We start from the raw sequence: 19,242 nt of genomic DNA, 5'->3' as shown, positions 1-19,242 counted from the left end.
CTAGAAACCAAAACCAAAGTAAAATAAGGCCAGAAGCAGCGTGACTCAGGGGGAAGAGCCCGGGCTTTGGAGTCAGAGGTCAGGGGTTCAAATCCCGGCTCCGCAAATTGTCAGCTGGGTGACTTTGGGCAAGTCACTTCACTTTTTTGTGCCTCAGTTACCGCATCTGTAAAATGGGGATTAAGGCTGTGAGCCCCCCCCCCCGGTGGGACAACCTGATCACCTTGTAACCTCCCCAGCGCTTAGAACAGTGCTTTGCACATAGTAAGCGCTTTATAAATGCAATTATTATTATTATTAACTTTCCTCTCATGGTCCTCCTTCCCTTCTGGCTTCTGTCTCCTCTGAGAAAAAGGGCTGCAGAGTACTGCATTGGCCACAAGATGGCAGCAGCAGCAAGCCAAGGGGGAATCTCAACAGCAATAAAAATAATAATAATAATGTTGGTATTTGTTAAGCACTTACTATGTGCCAAGCACTGTTCCAAGCGCTGGGGGAGATACAAGGTAATGAGGTTGTCCCACGTGGAGCTCACAGTCTTCATCCCCATTTTACAGATGGGGGAACTGAGGCCCAGAGAAGTGAAGTGACTTGCTCAAAGTCACCCAGCTGACAAGTGGCGGAGCAGGGATTAGAACCCATGACCTCTGGCTCCCAAGCCCGGGCTCTTTCCACTGAGCCACGCTGCTTCTCACCAAGTCAGCCAAATCCGGAGGGTTTTTTTAGAGAAGCTTTTTAGAGGGCTTTGGAGTCAGAGGTCATGGGTTCAAATCCCAGCTCCGCCAGTTGTCAGCTGTGTGACTTTGGGCAAGTCACAACTTCTCTGGGCCTCAGTGACCTCATCCGTAAAATGGGGATGAAGACTGTGAGCTGTCCCCCCGCCCCCCCCGGCCGTGGAACAACCTGATCATCTTGTAGCCTCCCCAGCGCTTAGAACAGTGCCTTGTACATAGTAAGTGCTTAATAAATGCCATCCTTATTATTATTATTATCTGAGTCTGAGGCAGAAGGCTGTGACTTTTCTGTGAAGGCAGGGAAGGGGAACGCCAAGTTTTTAGTTCTGCTTTTCTATGTTCTCTAGGCTGGGCTTTAGCGGGTACCTGGGGCCTAGCCCGTGGTTTGGGGACGGGAGTTGTTGGATGGGGGCTTCTTCTCCCATCCCCCTCCCCTCAGTTATTAGGGGGAGGACACCTCAGCAAAACGGCTCCCCCGGACCTCCAGCTTGGGGTCGTGACCCAGCTGGGGTTTCCTTTCCTCCGCAGGGCCGAGGGTGGGGGGCCGTGCCACCTTGGGGCAGGGGGTCTGAGGGGGTCAGGGCTTGGACCCCGTCCCCGATGTCCTCCCTTCATCCCCCGTGTGCCCCCAGTCCTGGCGGAGGGCGGCCGGGCCGGGCCGACGTTGGCGCCTGGGCCCTCCCAGCTTGGCGGGCAGAACACAGGCTCTGAGTAATTTGTGTGCTGGCTGGCTGGCTGGCTGGCTGGCCACCGGCAGACCGCGCCAGGCGGTTGGGGGGATCAGGGGGGCTGGGAGGGGGAGCCGGGCGGGGCCCAGCCACAGAGGCCTAGCAACCTGGGTGGTCCCGGGCCTGTTCATAATTCAAACCTTCTCCTCCTCCTCGCCGCCGGCCGCAGCTGGGGAAACTTGGGAGGACTGCAGCCGAGGGGGGGCTGGCAGGGCGGTGACGGGGCCGGGGGAGCCCTGCCTTCCCTCCCTCCCAGATCCAGCTGGGTGGTCGGCCGGGGGACGGGGTGGGGGGTCTCCTCCGGCAGCCTCCGCCTCCCACCTTCTGTCCCAAGCAGGTAAGTGGGGGCAGAGACTGGGAGCAAGCCTAGGTGGGCCCCGTCTGCCCCTGCTCCAAGGGGGAGACGTTGCTATGGAGACACAGACCCCCCACCTCCAGGCCACAAGAAGCAGCGTGGCTCGGCGGAAAGAGCCCGGGATTGGGAGTCAGAGGTTGTGGGTTCAAATCCCGGCGCTCCGCCAACTGTCAGCTGTGTGACTTCGGGCAAGCCACTTCACTTCTCTGGGCCTCACTTCCCTCATCTGGAAAATGGGGATTAAGACTGTGAGCCCCACGTGGGACAACCTGATCACCTTGTATCCCCCCAGTGCTTAGAAAAGTGCTTTGCACATAGTAAGCGCTTAACAAACAGCATTATTATTATTATTATTAGGCCAATAAGTCCTGGATCCCACAGACTATTTTGGTCATTTCTGCAGCAGAGAAGCTGGGCAAGAAACCCCCAGGGTGATTGGGGGCCTCTCCCTCTGACCCCCCACCCAATCCTAGTCCCATCCCCCAGGGCAGATAATGAATGTCTTTCATTCAGTCGTATTTATTGAGTGCTTACTGTATGCACTGTACTAAGCCCTTGGGAGAGTACAATAGAACAAAACAGACACTTTCCCACAATGAGCTTAAGGGTTAAGAGGGGATTTGAGTGAGAAGCAGTGTGGCCTAGTGGATAGAGCCTGTTGCTGGGAGTTGGAGGCCCTGGGTTTTAATCCTGGCTCCGCTGCTTGTCCGCTATGTAATCTTGGGCAAATCGCCTCTTCTCCCTGGGCCTCAGCTACCTCATCTGGAAAAGGGGGATGAAGACTCTGAGTCCTATGTTGGGCTGGGACTATGTCCAACCCAATGTCTTATATCAATCAATCAATCAATCGTATTTATTGAGCGCTTACTGTGGCAGAGCTAAGCGCTTGGGAAGTACAAGTACCTACCTCAGCACTTAGTACAGTGCCTGGCACATAGTAAGCACTCAACAAATACCACAATTACCATCGTTATTATTCGGACGGAAATCTGGTGGGCCGGGCCCTCATTTGACCCTCTCCCTGGGCCAGAAAGAAGCTTCAGGAGGCCTCTCACAGCTCCAGGCTCAAAGGGAGACGGTTAAAATCCCACCCTGCTGGAGCTGCCAAGAGAAAGTGGGTTTTTGGCAGGGGGTGCTTGCTTTTTTTTTAATGGTATTAAGCACTTACTATGTGCCAGGCATGGTACGAAGCCATGGTGTAGATACAAGCTAATCGGGTTGGACACGGTCTGTGTCCCACATGGGGCTCGCAGTCTTCATCCCTATTTTACAGATGAGGCAACTGAGGCACAGTAAAGTCACTTGCCCAAGGTAACCCAGCAAAGCAGCGGAGCCAGGTTTGGAACGAAGGTCCTTCTGTGATTCCCAGGCCCGGGCTCTATCCACTAAACCCCGGTGTTTGTCATCCCGCTTACTTTCACAAGTTCCCACGCCAAACCGGGGAAGAACCTCCAGCGTGAACTAGCCAAAGTTTCTGTTAACAAGAAAAAAGCCAAAATTTTGAGTATGCAGTTATCTGGCAATTGCGTGTATTTCTTTCAGTAAAAATTCCACTTTTAACGCTTCAGAAGCCCACGTAGCCAAACAGCGAGCTCCTAACCAGGACGTCTAAATCTCCCCAAACTGGTCCCGCATCCAACCCTGCTTGCGGCAGGAAGAGAAAAGCCAAAATTTTGAGTATTCAGTTATCTGGCAATTGCGTGTATTTCTTTCAGTAAAAATTCCACTTTTAACGCTTCAGAAGCCCTCGTAGCCAAACAGCGAGCTCCTAACCAGGACGTCTAAATCTCCCCAAACTGGTCCCGCATCCAACCCTGCTCGCGGCAGGACTTCAGCATCCCTGCCTGCCTCAGTTTCCCCATCTATAAGAGGGGAATAGTCTTCCCGTCCAAGATCCCACCGGGCCACGAGGCTCGCCTCGCCGTCCCCCAGCTCGGGCTCCCAGCTACCCTCCCTCCGAGTCCCAATGGGGGTAACTCCGTTCTCCGGCCCACACGCTGTCTAACCTATCCAAATGTCCCCCTCAGGGAGTTGACTGCAGCAGGGTCACAGAGCCGCTGGGGATGGCAGTTGTGGTGGGGGGACCGGAGTCGTTAGGAGAGAAAGGACGGATTTTTTTTTCCCACTTCGAGGCCTTTTCATATCAAGAGAAGAGCCAAAAAGCGGGTCCAGAAGCCGGCCTAGACCTCCCTGGCACTGATGACTGTGGTTAGACTCCAGCCCACCGGGCCCTGGGATGCGCGCCGCTGATCGGGCAGGGGGCTGGAAAGGCCCGGAGATGGACCCTCCCCTTGGGCGGACTCTTCCCAGCTCGACTCTGGCCGGGAATTTCTCTGGAGGTTTGCCGGGTGCTGACCCCGGGGGGAGGAGAGGGGGCTGATGGTGGCCAGCCGACCTGGGATGGAGGAAAGAGAGGGACCCACCTCTCGGCTTCCTGGAGAGGGTGGGCGGCGGAGGGAGTGGTGGTGGAGGAGAGCCCGGGAGTCGGGAGGTCATGGGTTCTCATCCAGGCCCTGCCACTTGTCTGCTGTGTGATCTTGGGCAAGTCACTTCACTTCTCTGCGCCTCAGTTCCCTCATCTCTAAAATGAGGATTGAGACCGTGAGCCCCACGGGGGACAGGGCCTGTGTCCAACTTGGTTTCCTTATATCCACCCCGGCACGTAGTAAGCGCTGAACAAATATCACAATTATTACCGTGAGGGTGAAAGTGGGGAACCACCTTCCCCGAATAAGGTGCCACTAAACTAGCACTCCCCGTCAACATCCCCTTTCCCCTCTCCACCCTTTTTTAAGATGGTATTTAAGTGTTTACTTTGCGCCACGCACTGTACTAAGTGCTGGACACGGTCCGTGTCCCAGGTGGGGCTCTCAGTCCTAATTCCCATTTTACAGATGAGGTAACAGGAACGGAGAAATTAAGGGACTGCCCAAGGTCCCACAGGGGTGGAGCTGGGATTAGAAGCTCTGATTCCCAGGCCCTTGCTTTCCACTAGGCCACACCGCTTCCTTGGCCTACAGATCTTTACAGCCGCCTCTTCTGTGCCCTGCTATCAGTCGTGTTTACTGAGCGCTTACAAGGTGCAGAGCACTGTACTAAGCACTCGGGAGAGTACAATACAACCGAAATGGCCCTGAAAATAAAGGACAGGTGGGAGGAAGAAGGAAAGAGGCGTGTAGACATGAGGTAATAGGAGATGTGAAGTCTGTAAAGAAAGGTTACGAGCGGGTGGGCGCGAGAATGCTGAAGGAACAGTTGGGGAATGGAATCAGGGTAGACCTCCTGGAGGAGAGGAGATTTCAGAAGGGTTGTGAAGACGGGGAGAGATGTGATCTGGTGAGCCTGAAGCGGGAGGGAGTTCCAAGCAGAGAGAGGGAATGAGCAAGAAGCCGGTGGCAGAGGAGGTGAGAATGCTGTGCAGTGAATAGGTTAGCTTATGTGACCTTAGACAAGTCACTTCACTATGCTTCAGTTACCTCATCTGTAAAATGGGGAATGAGACTGTGAGCCCCATGTGGGACATTCATTTATTCATTCAATCGTATTTATTGAGCGCTTACTGTGTACCGAGCACTGGACCAAGCGTTTGGGAATCCCAAGTCGGCAACATATAGAGACGGTCCCTAACCAACGACGGGCTCACAGTCTAGAAGGGAGAGACAGACGACAAAACATGGAGACAGCTGTCAAAGTCGTCAGAACAAACAGAATTAAAGCTAAATAATAATAATGATGGCATTTATTAAGCACTTACTCTGTGCAAAGCACTGTTCTAAGCACTGGAGAGGTTACAAGGGGATCAGGTTGTCCCACGGGGGGCTCACAGTTTTAATCCGTTTTACAGATGAGGTAACTGAGGCACAGAGAAGTTAAGTGACTTGCCCAAGGTCACACAGCTGACAATTGGCGGAGCCTGGATTAGAACCCATGACCTCTGACTCCCAAGCCCGGGCTCTTTCCACTGAGCCACGCTTCTTCTCCATATGGGCGGGGTGGGGGGGGCCAGGGGGAGGGATAGGGAGAAAGGGGATCCCGCAGGAGAGCCGGAGGATGATTTCTGCTCCATTTCCTGAGGTTTCCTGGCTTTCCACATCAGTAAACAGCTCCCCACTCTCGCAGGCTGCGGCCCGCACTTGTTAAAAATCAGCGTGGCCCCGCCATTTGTTTGTAATTGAAACCTCCTCTGAAAGCTTGGGCAGGATGTGCTGACTCACTGCTTACATTCTCTCCCTCCAAACTTCCAAACATTCCTGTCAACTTTTATTGGAGCCGGGATTTGGGGGGTGGGGGTGGGGGCTTTCACTTGGGCTGGAAATCAGAGCCGGGGCCGTCCCCTCCGGTACCCAGGGATTCCCATCTTGGTATCCCATCTTGACGGGTGGGCCCTGGGAGACAGCGAGGGGGTCTCGGGTTGAGCCGGGGCGGGAGGCCGGGTGTGAACAACGACCCCCCACTGTTGGGTAGGGACCGTCTCTATATGTTGGCAACTTGTCCTTCCCAAGCGCTTAGTACAGTGCTCTGCACACAGTAAGCGCTCAATAAATACGATTGATTGATTGATTGATCCCACTCTTCCGGGCCCCGGGGCCACCAGCGGCAGAGACCCTTGGGTGGGAGAGCAGCGCATCCCAGTAGCTGAGGCACAGAGAAGCTACGTGGCTTGCCCAAGGTCACGCAGCAATCAATCAATCGTATTTATTGAGCGCTTACTGTGTGCAGAGCACTGTAATAAGCGCTTGGGAAATGCAAGTTGGCAACATATAGAGATGGTCCCTGCTCAACAGTGGGCTCACAGTCTAGAAGACTAAGCCACGCTGCTCAGTCAGTGGAATTCATTCAATCAGTCGTATTTATTGAGTGCTTACTGCGTGCGGAGCGCCCAACGAAGCGCTTGGGAGGGTGCGATATAATAGTAAACAGACACAATCCCTTCCCACATCATGCTTACAGTCTAGAGGGTATTTATTGTGCGCTTAGTGTGTGTATAGCACTATACTAAGCGCTTGGGGAGAGTGCAGTACAAGAAGGACTTCATGGGTATGAGCAGAACCTTTTAACACTCCCCATCCCCACCGCCTCACCTCCTTCCCCTCCCCACAGTACCTGTATATATGGATATATGTTTGTACCTATTTATTACTCTATTTATTCTATTTTGTTAATATGTTTTGTTTTGTTCTCCGTCTCCCCCTTCTAGACTGTGAGCCCGCTGTTGGGTAGGGACCGTCTCTACATGTTGCCAACTTGGACTTCCCAAGCGCTTAGTACAGTGCTCTGCACACAATAAGCGCTCAATAAATACAATTGAATGAATGAAGGAATCCCCTTCCTCAGGATGTGATGGTTTCATTGCTATCCTCATGACTGGTACCTGTGGAGAACCCCGCTGTTGGGTAGGGACCGTCTCTATACGTTGCCGATTTGTACTTCCCAAGCGCTTAGTACAGTGTTCTGCACACAGTAAGCGCTCAATAAATGATTGAATGAATGAATGAACCTTCTCGGGGGGGACGGAACTGATTTGCCAAACGGCGGTCAAACCCTTGGCTTCACTCGGCACATCTCTAACCTCCAGGCCCGTGCAGTGTCGCTTCCGAACGGATGGTTTAGGGTGAAGGCCGTGACTCGGGCGGCCTGGGGGCCCGCTCCAGCTCTGCCCCTGCACTGCTGTGTGACCTTGGGCAAGTCACTTAACTCCGCTGGGCTTCCTTCTCTAAATTGGGAGTGATAAATGACCGCCTCTCCCCCAGAGATGATGCGAGGATAAAATGATCAGTCGTATTTGAGCTCTTACTGCGTGCAGAGCACTGTACTAGGCCCTTGAAATGGAAACATAGCCGACAAATTCAAGGTATTCCTTGCTGTAATAATAACGGTATAGCGCCTGGCACATAGCACTTAAATACCACTAAAAGCAAAAAATATAAAGGCCCTATTTGTATTGACCCTAGATATTTCCCAATTCAAAATCGGGTGGTGTCTCCAAGCTCTTGTGGGACAGTGCTTTCTGCCACGTCTTGCACAAATGTGATTAGCTGAGTCTGACCTTGGGACCAATTTCCCAACACTCGGCGTGGATTTGCCGGCTATTGACGATCGATCTCCCTTCACATTTGCTTCCGTGCTCTTTGGGGGAGCTTTGCACTGCTTCCCCTACACCGGGCTCCTTTTAGATCTGTCTGCCCTCACCTCAAAATACCACCAGTGAAACCTTCTCTGCTTTCCACCCGCCAGTCTCTCATTAATTACTTCCAGGAGAAAAACCCGGCTCGGTGGTTACTGGGCCGTCAGATCCAGCCGCGGGAGCCGGAGAGCGTACAACGGGGCGGAGAGGCCCACCTCGTCTCCGGCTCTTCCCGGAAGGAGAACTAGGCGCCAGAAACCCGATTAAACAGGTTCAGGCTGGCAGACATCATTTCCCCCGTAACTGAGGGAACGAGTCTACCAACTCTATTGTATTGTACTCTCCCGAGCGCTCAGTTCAGTGCTCTGCACACAGTAAGCGCTCAATAAATACCGCTGATCGATTGATTCTACTGTTTGGCCGCAGGTTGCCCCCAGCCCGGGATTCTTCTGAGATCCCGCTTGCTTCCCCGATATTTTCTATGGCCCTTTTTTAGGCAACTATACAAGAGCCCTCAAGGACTACTGTTTATTTCCTCTCCAAAGGCCTGAACTATCCCTCCTCTGGGTGCGGGGTGGAGGAGGGGTTGACTGAAGTGTGCTGGGTTCCTCTCTTAGCTGAGCCAGTCTGATAGTGTATCGTACTCTCCCAAGCGCTTAGTACAGTGCTTTGCACACAATTACCGCTCAAATGCAATTTTAAAAAATGACAGATGCGGACACCCATTACTCCTTTTCCTGGTATCATTATTATTATATCATTTTACAATAATAATAGTACTGATTTTGGTATTTGTTAAACACTTACTGTGTGCCAGGCACTACACTAAGCACTGGGGTGGATACAAGCAAATCGAGTTGGACATAGTCCCTGGCCCACATGGGGCTCACGGTCCCCATTTAACAGATGCGGTAACTGAGGCACAGAGAAGCACAGCAGAGAAGTGGCAGAGCGGAATTAGAACCCACGACCTCCTGATGCCCAGGCCCGGGCTCTATCCACTAGGCCACACTGCTTCTTACTGAGGGCCCGTGTGGAATAATAATAATAATGATGATGATGGCATTTATTAAGCGCTTACTATGTGCAAAGCAAGCGCTGGGGGAGATACAAGGTGATTAGGTTGTGCCATGGGGGGGGCTCACAGTCTTCACCCCCATTTTACAGGTGAGGGAACTGAGGCCCAGAGAAGTGAAGTGACTTGCCCAAAGTCACACAGCTGACAAGTGGCGTAACCGGGGTTTGAACCCATGACCTCTGACTCCAAAGCCCGGGCTCTTTCCACTGAGCCAAGTTGCTTCTCATCTGGAGAGCTCTAGACTGTAAACTCATTACCCAGGGAATGTGGCCGCTAATTCTGTTGTATTGTACTCTCCCAAGCGCCTAATACGCTGCTGTGCACGTAGTAAACGCTCAATAAATACCACTGATTGATCCATCTCTAAGAATAGGGGTGGTTCCTATCAAGGAAGCAGCCTTTGGGTAAACACACACGGTCTCGCTGAGTGGACTTTATCCGATTGGATCCTGCGAGACAGGGAATTCAGCCTTTTTTATGGTATTCATTAAGCGCTTACTAGGTGCCAGGCACTGTTCTAAGCACTGGGGTAGATTCAAGATAATCAGGTTGGACACGATCCACACAGTCTTAATCCCCATTTTACAGATGAGGCAACTGAGGCCTAGAGAAGTGAAGTGACTTGCTGGAGAGGGGAAATCAAGTGATTTAGAACGATGTACAGATTGAATACTGGCAGAGGGGCAGTGGGAAACCAGAGGGGATGGGTCACATGGGACCTATAAAACAGCTCTTATTTGCAGAAGGTAACTGATGGGCAGGGAATGTGTCTGTTTATTGTTCTATTGTACTCTCCCAAGCGGTTAGTACAGTGCTTTGCACACAGTAGCGCTCAATAAATACGACTGAATGAGTAAATGAATGAGCCTGTCCTTTTTCAGGGTTGATGGGTCCATCACCAGACTAGCTTGGTCTGTTTGAGGAACTGGGTTTGGCTCCTTGGAATAATAATAATGATGGCATTTATTAAGCGCTTACTATGTGCCAAGCACTGTTCTAAGCGCTGGAAACGTGGAAGCTACAGAATTAGCAGTGTTCTATGATGCCGACCTCCCAGCAAGCTTGAAGCCAGTGGAGGCAGGGAAACTAAACTCTTTCGGAAAACTATTATTATTATTAGCTCTTCCTTCAGATTGACCTATACCGCTCCCAACATAGAGGGCCGATTTGGGGACCTGCTGCTAAACTCAACTGTGGCAGGAGGAACACTTTAAATTCTTAAATAGATGGCTGGATTGTGGGCTCTGACAGGGCGGGGACGGGAAAAGTTCTTGGATTTTTCTCTGCCTTTGCTGAATGAAGTTCGGAGTAGCTGTTGGTTATTGGGGATAAATGGCAGTTTCCTGCCCAAGTGGGGGCCATATAATTTAAAGGTGTCCTGGAGCAGTGTGACAGTTTCTTTTTTATTTTTAACAGAGGGAAAGCACGCACCGCTTTTTCATTAAAATGAAGTGAAAAGCTTCTGTATGGCATATGAACTGTAAGTAAGACCAGAGCAGACCCACGCTGTCTATTAAATGCGAAGTTGAAGGTGTCTGCTTACGGGAATTCAAACTGTGCATGAGGTAGCTTCTAAGCAGATTTAATAAACTCTCTGTTGAAGGCATCCCGCACAGTGCGGGAAGTCTGGGTAAAATTTTGAAGTCATTAACAACAACAAAAAAGGCCCAAAACACAGAAAACAGATCTGGAATAGCCCCAAAATGCTGCCACTGAACTAAATCGTTTAGGATTTCAAGTGGAGCAGGATATGAGGTGGCGTGTCTGTCTTTAGCCTGGTACCCAGGCCTCTAGCTGTGGTTTTTCTTTTATCCCCAAGGTCGTGACCTCAGAGCTGTCCTCCGCCAGCCAGACCTTGGCTCCTCCAGGCTAACTTATTACCACACCTACTTGTATTGCTTATAAAGACCACCCAGACTCTGCCGAAGAAAGCTGGTCAGGTCTTACACGGAGTAACAGTTCGGTCAGTCAATCGTAACGACTGAGGGCTTACTGTGTGCAGAGCACTGTACTAAACACTTGGGAGAATAAAGTCTGCCTCCCACTTTAGACTGTGAGCTAGATGTGGGCAGGGAATGTGTCTGATTATTGATACACTGTACTCTCCCAAGCGCTTACAGTAAACTCTCAATAAATATGACTGACAACAATATAACAGACATATTCCCCGGCTTCATAGAGGATAACATATTCTCTGGGTAAAATTTTGAAGTCATTAAGAAACCAAAATAAAAGAAAAGGACCAAAACATACAGAATAGATCTGGAATAGCCCCAAAATGCTGCCACTGAACTAAATCGTTTAGGATTTCAAGTAGAGCAGGATATGGGGTGGTGAGTCTGTCTTTAGATAAAATCCTATGGGCTACCTCATAATAGTATTTTTAATAGTATTTGTTAAGCGCTTACTCTTTGCCAAGCACTGTCCTAAGCACTGGGGTCGATACAAGGTAATCAGGTTGTCCCACGGGGGGCTCACAGTCTTCATCCCCATTTTACAGATGAGGAACTGAGGCCCAGAGACGTGAAGTGACTTGCCCGAGGTCACACAGCAGCAAGCGGGACCCAGAAATTGGAACCCAGGTCCTTCTAACTCCCAGTCCCAGACTCTATCCACTAGGCCAGGCTGCTTCTCCGTCTTTACAGCCTGGGCTGGTTTAGGGGCTACTTGCCATGGCCGCCTGTCATCCCAATTCCTCACCGTGGATCGTTTGATTTCATTATCACCGGAAGCCCATCGCCTCGGCCGATCGTTCTTTTCCGGAAGGGCGAGAAGCTTTAGCTCTTTCCCTCTGGCAAAGGGTGGGCTCGTTTTAGGTGCCAGGATCGGGGCAGCTGGCAAAACCCCGGGGCTCTAGAACCTTGCCAAAATCACCAACGCTCCCAGCGACAGAGGGGATTTCACACGGAGTGCCTTTCTCCCTTGGCTCTGCTCCCAGATTTGTCCTAAAAAGCAGAATGAAGTTTCGAGATATTTAAACGGTTAAGCTGGTCACCAAATTCTGACCAAGTGACTCAGATGGGGTGAGGACAAATTCACCTCCTCGAGTTTCCAAAAGAGCCACGGCTTCCCTGGGTGGTCTGCTTGGGGCAGACACCTGGTGAGGGGGGGAGTGGGGGCGGGGGAAAGAGTCTGACTTCTATTCTTGGTACTTCTGGTCACTCCTTGCCTCTACTAGCATGGGGGGGAAAAATGGCTTTTTTGTCAGTATTTTTCTCTAAAGGCAGAAAAAAAAGAGAGCGAGAAGCAGCATGGCCTAGTGGATAGAGCACGGACCTGGGAGTAAGAAGAACCAGGGACCAAGGTGTTTGTGATGCCCAACGGGATGCAGAAGAGCAAGGCCGGCTCCACCACTTGTCTGCTGTGTTACCTAGGGCAGGCCACTTCTCTGTGCCTCAGTTACCTCATCTGAAAAATGAGGATTAAGACTGTGAGCCCCCCGTGGGACAACCTGATTACCTTGTATCTAACCCAGTGCTTAGGACGGTGCTTGGCCCAGAGTAAGCGCTGAACAAATATTATTATTATTATCCAGCAGCTGGTGGACATCACCGAGAAAGTGAAGCCAGAGATCTGGCTTTTCATCAAGAAACGCGGCTTCTCGTCGAGAAATGCAACACGGTGAGGAGGGGGCGGGTTGAGGAACCCGGACTCCCCCCATCTCGGCTGCCCTGCAGGGTCTCCTTCATGCCCTTGGGGTGGGGGATCTTCTGTTCTCAGCTCAAAATGTAGGTACAGCTCCTGATCCCCAGGATCAAGGACGGAAACAACTTTGGGGTGTCGATTCAGGTAACCCGTGCTGCAGAGGGGAACCCCAAAACACTTATGTCCAGATCTGTAATTATTTAGATTACTGTCCCCGCACCCCACCCCAGGCGGTAAGCCAGCTGTGGGCAGGGAACGTGTCTGTTTATTGTTCCGCTGTACGCTTCCAAGCGTTTAGTACAGTGTGGGTCATCATCATCATCAATCGTATTTATTGAGCGCTTACTATGTGCAGAGCACTGTACTAAGCGCTTGGGAAGTACAAATTCCTTCTGGCTCCTAGTCCCGCGCTGTACCCGCTAGGCCACACAGCTCGAAAACGGTCCCTCTTGGAGCTCACAGCTCCCTGACAAGGGTCATGTCAGCTCTTCCAGCCCTGAGCCCTCACTGCATTGCTGCCCTGGGGGACTCTGGGGAAAAAAAAAACCCAAAATCCAGGCAATTTGAAAATGTTCCTAGGCCAGGTCACGGGGGCAGCAGCTCCAGCCTCAAGTTGTCAACTAGAGGCCCTCCTGTCCGCGTATTAAAACGGCAGGAAGCAACTGAGTGACTGAGGGGCTGATTAAAAAGCTCCTCTCCTCAGTTATCGCATCACATAAGAGACAATTAGCACATGAATGTAGCAGAAATGAGCTCGGTCCGGGGCTGACAAGGCTCCCTCACTGCCCCCTCTCCCGGAGCAGATGCCGAGGAATTTCATACATTTCAAACCCCTTTGGCCTACATGACACCCTAGGGTTCAGAAGGAATGAGATTTTTAGCACTTCAAACAAATGCATCTCAGCTGAGTGGCCCAAAAGGAAGGCCAAAACAGCCAGTTGCCAATGCCTCTTTTGTCGGATTGAAAACAAAGCTGGAAGCATTTAAGCCCTGAAGAAATAAGTGTTTTGGTTTTATCCGAAGCTGAAATGAACTCTTCCCCACCCCCGACCCACGTAACGCACATCCCATGACCTCCCACCTTGTCTGACCTTAGGTGAATGCTTTTTATACCTGCTTCTCAGTTTTCCTTGGGGCCAATTTCTATCTGTGTATATATATATATATATATATATATATATGTGTGTGTGTGTGTGTGTATCACCTGTATATATGTTTTTACGTATTTATTACTCTATTTTACTTGTACATATCCTATTTATTTTATTTTGTTAATATGTTTTGTTTTGTTCTCTGTCTCCCCCTTCTAGACTGTGAGCCCACTGTTGGGTAGAGACCGTCCCTATATGTTGCCAACTTGTACTTCCCAAGCGCTTAGTACAGTGCTCTGCACGCAGTAAGTGCTCAATAAATACGATTGAATGAATGAGTGAATCTGAGGAATTGTGATCAAGGCACTTTATACCAGTAATAATAATAACAATGATGGCATTTATTAAGCGCTTGCTGTGTGCAAAGCACTGTTCTAAGCGCTGGGGAGATTACGAGGTGATCATGTTGTCCCACCTGGGGCTTCATCCACATTTTACAGATGGGGTAATTGAGGCACAGAGAAGTGAAGTGTCTTGCCCAAAGTCACACAGCTGACAATCGGCAGAGCCGGGATTTGAACCCATGATCTCTGACTCCAAAGCCCGTGCTCTTTCCATTGAGCCACGCTGCTTCTCTACACATGTCATATATATATATATATATATATGTATATTAATGGTATTTGTTAAGTGCTTACTATGTATCAAATACTGTTCAAGTGCTGGATTAGGTATAAATTAATTAGGTCAGACACAGTCCCTGTTCATTCATTCAACCGTATTTATTGAGCACTTACTGTGTGCAGAGCACTGTACTAAGCGCTTGGGAAGTACAAGTAATAATAATAATAATGTCCCTGTCCCACAAGGAGCTCACAGTCTAGGTAGGAGGGAGGACAGGTATCCCTGCTTTCCATTTGAGGAAACAGATCCCTCGGGAAGTGATGTCTTGCCCAAGGTCACACAGCAAGCAATTGGCAGAGCCAGGATTAGAACCCAAGTCCTCCTGACTCCCCGCTTCTCTGGTGCTGTTGGTAGAAGTTGTGGATGGGGAATCAATCAATCAATCGTATTTATTGAGTGCTTACTGTGTGCAGAGCACTGTACTAAGCGCTTGGGAAGTCCAAGTTGGCAACATATAGAGATGGTCCCTACCCAACAGTGGGCTCACAGTCTGGTAAAATAAATAAAATGTGTCTGCTCAGCACACAGTAAGCTTTCAGTAAATACAGTTGAATGAATGAAGAGAAGCTTAAAATCCTGAATGTCGAATGGGCCTCTGAAAGCTACATACCTCCCACTCCCTCCAGGGAAGAGCCCACCTAAGCCACCCAGGATTTCTGGAAATCCATCCTCTTCCAAAGGTGCTTCCACACCTTCTCCTGGTGACTCACTCCAGAGTTGTTTTTTTGTTGTTTTTTTTTTAAAAGACTGAAAAGTTCTTCTTTATGCCTAGCTTAAATCCCTTACGCTATAGTTTAATCCCATTTCCTCTCGTTCTGTTCTAAGCAGAAATGGAGAACAGCTGGCCTCCGTCCTCTGAAAGAATAACATTTGCAGTGGCCTTTCGGGAAGAAAGTCTGACGTGCTTTTACTGGGTAATTATTAAAGTGCTGGTATTTTCCGGAGCTCGGAGTGGGGCAGGGTTTCCAGACCCCGGGGCGGGGGCTAACGATCATTCTCTGGGCCTCAGTTCCCTCATCTGCAAAATGGGGATTAAGACTGTGAGACCTGTGTGGGACAAGCGCACAGTACCTGTTTTGCACACAGTAAGCGCTTAATAAATACAGTTGAATGGATGAATGAAAAGGGGCTGTGTCCAGCCTGATGACCTTGTCTACCCCAGCACTTAGTACAGTTCCTGGGACATAGTGAGCACTTAAATAACTTTAAAAAAATATCTGAAGAGGGCAAGGAGAAAAAGGCAGTGGATGGAAAACAGATATACAGGTGAGTGGCAGAGACTTCCCCCTCCAATACACACATACACACACGTGTTGTGTGCTTGGAGTGGCACAATAGTTACAAGGTAAGAGACTAATGCCTGCCCAACCTTCCCACCCTCTTTGGTCAATCAATCAATCAATCGTATTTATTGAGTGCTTACTATGTGCAGAGCACTGTACTAAGCGCTTGGGAAGTACAAGTTGGCAACATATAGAGACAGTCCCTACCCAATAGTGGGCTCACAGTCTAGAAGGTCCCATGGAGGAGCTGGGCACCCTGGACAGCCTTCGTTCCTTGTGGTATTTAAGTGCTTACTACATGCCAGGCACTGTACTAAGCGCTTGGGTGGATACAAGATAATCGGGCTGGACACAGTCCCCGTCCCACACAGGGCTCACAGTCTTAATCCCTGTTTTACAGATGCGGTCGCCGAGGCACACCGAAGCGAAGTGACTTGCCCAGGGTCACAGCAGACAAGTGGTGGAGTTTGGATTCGAACTCAGGTCCTCTGACTCCCCCCCCCCCCCCCCCCCCAAGCCTGTGCTCTATCCACGAGGGCAGGCTGCTTCTCGGCACTTCTGCTCGCCCACCGGGTCTTCTTACCTCTTCCCGTTGCCAGCTCGGCTTTGGGCAGGATTTCCTGTCGCCTCAACTCAGTTGAAAGGGAGGCTTTTGTCACGTTTACAATTGGGCGGGGTGGGGGGGAAATCAAGGATCAGAGCGGGGTGGTCGGCCCCAATGCAAGACGGATGATTTCGCTAGGTTATCATCTACTTCTACCCGTCCTATCACTGATGCTCTTGAGGACCACTTCTCAACCCATTCCCAAAATCCTCCCCAGCCCGCACTGCACTCGTGGCCTCTTTCTTTTATTTTTGGGCCCCGTCTTTCTGGTTTGGTTAATGGTTCTTTTACTGTTGAATTTCTTCCTTCCTCGCCTCAAAAGAACCAATCCCCCAGTCGAAAAATCCACACGCAAACGGGCCAAACCCCCTGGTTTCCTTCCAACACTGAGGTGGCCCCAAATTATTATGATAAAAGGCCCCATTGCCCCATCCCCTCCTGTTCCGAGTGAAAACTGGGGAAGGACGCGTTTGTGCCACTTAGACGTAGCGGCATCCCGGATTTGTTTTTCAGAAACTGACAGTTTGGACTGGGACAGACAGGGCCGGGGCCTGCTCCTTTGACACAGCTGAGCGAGATAAGCAATGGGGGTTGGCCGGCATGGAGGATCTCTCGGATTACCTTTTCCAAGACCCAGACTAAGGGCACGGAAAACCATAGCACAAAATTCATCATCCTGCCAGGAAGGCAGCTATCTTCCGTTCCCGTGAGAGTTTAAATCGGCCTAAACTAATTTGCGGCGTCTTGTTTTCCGAATTAAGACCGGTCTTCTTTCCGTAAAAGTAATACAATATCCCGGGCTCTCAAAATGATGGGTTTAGTTTGTGATTTAAATAGTGAGAGGAAACCCCTTTTGGTGAAATTCCAGGCCGGGGCTCGACGAGAGCGAGGGAAGGGTTTTCTACTCCTCCTGTCGCTTCTCAAGGTATTAAACAGAGGCCCGTGAGAAGGATTTTAAGGAGAGTCAAATACCAAATTCTGACCCCTTCTACTTTGACTTACAATTGTAAATATGCCAACTCCATCTCAAGACCTTGAAGATATGATTTTCAATTTAGTAACGAGGCAAAACCACTGAATTGATGAAGCCCCCGATTTTCAAGTCAGATCTCACAATTTGGGAGGTAACGACCGGATGCCAACAGGGGAAACCATTGACATTTGATCGGAGCGTCTCATAAAATTCACACGTGCCCAAAGAGGAACATCCCAAAACCTAATTAATGAATGCCTTTCCAAGCCAAACTTCTTGGAAATTTTAAACAAACACTGTAGTTTCCTCCTCCTGGGGAAAAAAAACATATACTTGTTTTTCATATGAGTACAATGATTTATTATGAATCTGTTAGACAAGAGCTGGGCTTATGTGCAAAATTAGAATAATAATAATAATAATAATGAAGGTATCAAGTGCTAACTATGTGTCAAACACTGTACTAAGTGCTGGGATAGAATCAGGTCCCACATGGGGCTCACAGTCCAAGTAGGAGGGAGAATTGGAGTTTCCAAGTGCTTAGTACAGTGCTCTGCACACAGGAAGCGCTCAATAAATGCGACAATGAACGAACAGGTACTGAATCCCCGTTTTACAGATGAGGGAACTGAGGTGGAGAGAAGGGAAGTGATTTGTACAAGGTCACACAGCAGGTATTAGAATCCAGGCCCGGACTCTTTCCGCTAGGCCATACCGCTTCCCCCCCCCGACCAAAAAGCTCCCAATAGATGTCATATGGATAAATGAGGCCATCTCCTTTCCCCTTTATTTTATTTTTTTTACCAATTAAAAAGAAAATGCCCAACCCTATTTGGAATCGGAAGCCAAGAACAATGGATGTATTTTACTCTGGGGTAAATGTCTTCACACCCCGATACCATTTATGGTACAGACCACTTCTGGTTTTGATCCAAGTGTCCCTATTGTATTTTGCCTGAATTATTGGGGCTTTTTTTTCCTTTTAAATGATATTTGTTCAGGGCCTACTGTGTGTCAGGCACAAATTCAGGGGAAGATGCCGGCTAATCACAGTGAACAAAGGCCAGATCCCACGTGGGGCTCACAGTCTTAGTCCCCCATTTTACAGATAAGGGAACAGAGGCACAGAGAAGTGAAGTGACTTGTCTAAGGCCACACAGCAGCCAAGCGGCAGAGCTGGGGCATTAGAACCCAGGCCTGGGCTCTTTTCCCCTAGACCACACTACGTCTTGAGAAAGTCCCTGTCTTTGAAAAGGGATTTGAATAATTTCAGAGCTCCCTTAACCGGATGAACTGAAATTACCCGCCGTATTCCTGCAGCGTCTGACTTGGCTTTCGCATCCAGTCGGAGCTCGTCGGCGGGCCTCGACTCCACATTTTCCTAGAATACAACTGGATTGAAGTCTAAAGTGTGACTCATCTTTGTAATCCATTCCTATCGATCCAGAACTAGAAAAACGCATTCTCTCTGTGCAAAGAGAGTCATTTCCCCGGCCTGGGCCAATGTTCTGAAGTTCAGACCAAACCATCAGCAGAGTCCTTCCAGGTCAAAGAATATTCCCAGTTGCGGATGGGAACGATCTTATCCAAAGGGAATTTTGAAACAACAACTGTAACATTCGGTTTGGGGGCAGTGGGAACACGGATACACGCGGAAAGTAAATCGAGTCATTTGAGCAGTCGGTAACTACTGATCCAAAAATCCCTCAAGTAGTAGAACAGTGCCCCAGTGCTTAGAACAGTGCTTTGCACAGAGTAAGCGCTTAATAAATGCCATCATTATTATTAGTAGTAGTAGAGCATCCAGTTTATTTGCACGGAGGCTTTCTGGGACGAATGCTGTTTCTCTTGCACAGCATTTGGCTGTTGGGCTATTTTAAAAAAATCACAAATTGCTAGTTCTCTGCATCCGATTCAGCTGAAGCGGACACAGCTGAAGTCAA

This window comes from Tachyglossus aculeatus, chromosome 18 (genome assembly GCF_015852505.1).
Source record: "Tachyglossus aculeatus isolate mTacAcu1 chromosome 18, mTacAcu1.pri, whole genome shotgun sequence".
NCBI classification, from domain to species: Eukaryota; Metazoa; Chordata; class Mammalia; order Monotremata; family Tachyglossidae; genus Tachyglossus; species Tachyglossus aculeatus.
The sequence above is the reverse complement of the archived record's forward strand: the minus strand, read 5'-3'. Positions refer to the sequence as shown.